Source organism: Monodelphis domestica, chromosome 1 (genome assembly GCF_027887165.1).
Source record: "Monodelphis domestica isolate mMonDom1 chromosome 1, mMonDom1.pri, whole genome shotgun sequence".
NCBI lineage: Eukaryota > Metazoa > Chordata > Mammalia > Didelphimorphia > Didelphidae > Monodelphis > Monodelphis domestica.
The window spans coordinates 554270702-554273971 of record NC_077227.1 but is presented as its reverse complement, the minus strand read 5'-3'; the positions used below and the strand labels follow the sequence as shown (position 1 = coordinate 554273971).

The 3270-nt window shown below is 33.8% G+C and overlaps 1 non-coding gene across 1 annotated transcript; it reads right to left on the bottom strand.

Moving 5' to 3' along the window:
• Window positions 1-2904: 2904 nt before the first annotated feature.
• LOC130456594 (U6 spliceosomal RNA) lies at window positions 2905-3008 on the bottom strand. The gene has a single exon (XR_008915665.1). It is a non-coding gene; the product is annotated as a U6 spliceosomal RNA (small nuclear RNA).
• Window positions 3009-3270: the final 262 nt, after the last annotated feature.

Below are 3270 nucleotides of genomic sequence, written 5' to 3'. Positions count from 1 at the left end.
CTCAACAAAGCATTTGAGAAATCATGTTATGCTTTTAAGCACTAGAACAAGAAACATAGGCTAGATTATTCCAATTTGGTTGATTTAGAACTTACTTAATAATTAGACACAATTAATTAAATTAAAGAATAAATGTTAATAGGAACCTGTGAGGCAACATGGTTTAGTGGAAAGAGCACAGATTTGGAATCATAGGATCTCAGTTCAAATTATGCCACTGTCATTTACTGCCTTTGTTACCTTGATCATGTAATTCAATCTTTTTGAACCTCCGTTTCCTCATATGTAAAATAATAAGATTGAACTATTTGGCTAAGTTCTTTCCTAGCTCCTCATACATTATTTTATGACATCTTTGGCAGAGAACTTTGGCAGAGAATGACAGAGAACTATCTTTGGCCCTGTACCATTTAACATTTTTTATTGGAGAGGCAGTATGAGTACTCTCTTTTGTAGTTAGGAAAACTTTGGTTCAAATCCATCCTCAAGACACTTACTAGCTGTGTGACCCTGTTCAAGTTAGTCATTGACTCTTTGCCTCCATTTTCAAAATGAAGAAGTTAGATAGATGACCTTGAAAATCCCTTTGAGCTTTAAATCTATTCTCATTTTATAAGGTACACTATTTCTTTAAGACCTCCTTTCACATGGAGTAGTTAATGATGGAAAGGTCAGGAAAAAAAAGAAACTTTTCTTTAAGGGAGGGATTGAATTTATTGTCAAAAGATATAAGATATTACTGCTATTACATACAGATATTTTGATAACTAATATCAATAGAGAAAGAACTTTGTTCTAATATAAACTACTAAAATATGTGTATGAAGAAACACAGCTTTCAGACAGGATTTTGGACAGTTTTAGAGAGAAAATCATTTGTGGTGTAGATTTGAGGATTCTGATCTCTTTGTTAACAAGGTAGTGTAATGCCTCATTTATGTGAGGACAGTTTTCTGTTGTGAGGAGGCAGAGAAAGATCTTTTATTTATTAAAACTAGAGAAATATGATTGTAAAGAAACACTATTTCAAGAGTATCAAAGGACTTTGTTGAGAATTCTGTAGGAGGGCATGATGGGTAATTCTCTCCTAATTTGCTTGTAAATGTTTTATGACCAAAAAAAGAAGTAAAATGAAGAAAACAAGAAGTTAAAATGTGGTTATGGAAAAAAGAAATATGTTGTTATAGTTTTAATGAAATAATTAAACTTAACTAACTGCATTATTCCTCTTCAAGTATACACTCTGGATGCCCTCTATTGTGCTTTAGCTCTTTGTCCTTAAGTCTCACTCCATCACTGGAATAGGCACATTAGAAATACCCTTTCTCCCGCAGCCTCTCCCTACCATTGGATGGCTCCTCCACAAACCTTCATTTGAGGATGCCCAGGTCATCCATGTCTCATTCCTCTACTGACTGCACTCCAGACATTCTCTACCATGCCCTCAGTCCAAGTACTATAATCCTATAATCTTCCCCTCACCATTCCCCTTTTCAGCATCTTCTTAAGTATTGTTTTCCCTCTTTAGAATGTAAACTCCTTGAGGACAGGGACTTTGCTTGCCACAGTGCTTGGCATATAATAAACATTTAATAAATACTAGTGATTGATTGATTAAAGGTGAGATTTTGCATATCAAGAGAATTTCATTTAAGCCACCAAATACTGAGAAAGGAGAGAAAAAAATTCATCACAACAGCAATAGAAGAGAAATGTGAGATGTGAAAGCTCCATAGGGGGGGTCTGAAAAGCTGTTCTGTTTTCACTGAAGCAGTATGATGAGAGAAGGCTTCAGCTCAGAGAGTGATTCCTTTTTGGACAGCAGGAATTTATTTTGTTGGCTAATAATTCCAGTGACAGCTATTGCCTTTGGCCCACCTAGAGTCAAGAAAGGTGAATTGTTTCATAAAAGCTTGTTGATTTCTAGTTTGAGAAGTCAAAGAAGAGGAAGTTCTATAGATTCTAAGGTTTTCTGGTGAATTGGCTTCAAGAATGAGCCTTAACTGTATTGCTATGAACTTCATTCTGATTAGTCAGAAGAACATACTGAGACTGGGTCTATAAACCATATCAGTGACCAGCTTAATGGGCTTGGCAGTTATCTGGTTTAAGAGAACTGCTATCTATGCTAAAAGCTCATGCTTTCTAATTACCCTTTTAAGGACTTTGGTTAACTGAAAGAACTTTTAAAGGCTACATTCAAGTAGAAAAAAGGGCATGATTTCCCTAACTGAAGGGAAAGGAAGAATCAACAGTCAAGAAGTAAGCCTGAGAAGCCATTTCATGTGGCAAAGATATTTCAGAATAGAACAAAAACACTAAAGACTGCTCTCTAGGTTTGTGTTCCTCAAATGTTTCCATGCCAGCTCATAGAGTATGTGCCCACTCTTCAATAAAATTTCTTAGGGTCAAAACTTTTTTTAATAATTTTTTCCACAGGTAACATATAAAAATAATTTTTAACATTCTTTTAAAAAATTTTAAATTCTGAATTCTCCCCTTCTTTCCTCTTTCTCCTCCCCTCACTTGAGTTGATAAACAATTAGATATGGACTTTACATATACAGTCATGTAAAACATTTTTCCATATTAGTCCTTTTGTAGAAACTCAAACAAAAGAAAACAAAAAATATGAAGAAAGAAAGTGGAATATAGTATGCTTTGGTCTGGATTAAGACTGTCAGTTTTTTCTCTGTAAGCAGGTGACATTTTTCAGCATGAGGCCTTTGGGATTATTTTGAATCATGTTGCTGAAAATAGCTAATTAATTTACAGATTACCTTATAATATTGCTGTCATTGTATACAATGTTCTCCTCATTCTGTTTACTCCCCACTGCATCAGTTCACATAAGTCTAACCAGGTTTTCTCTGAAATCATCCCATTCATCATTTCTTAAAACATAAAAATATGGAATACTTCATGAATTTGCATGTCATCCTTGTGCAGGGGCAATGCTAATCTCTGTATTGTTTTCATTTTAGTATATGTGCTGCCAAAAGAAGTACTATTTGTTATTTTGAATGGGATTTTTCTTTTTTTGTCTCTTGCTTCTGGATTTTGATGATAGTACATAGAAATGCTGATGATTTGTATCAGTTTATTTATATCCTTTAACTTTGCAGAAATTGATACTTATCTTAACTAGTTTTTTAATTGTTCTTCTGGGGTTCTATAAGTATACCATCATATTATTTACAAAGACTGATAGTTTTGTTTCCTTATTGCCTATTTTTTATTTCTTTAATTTATTTTTCTTGTCTTATTGCT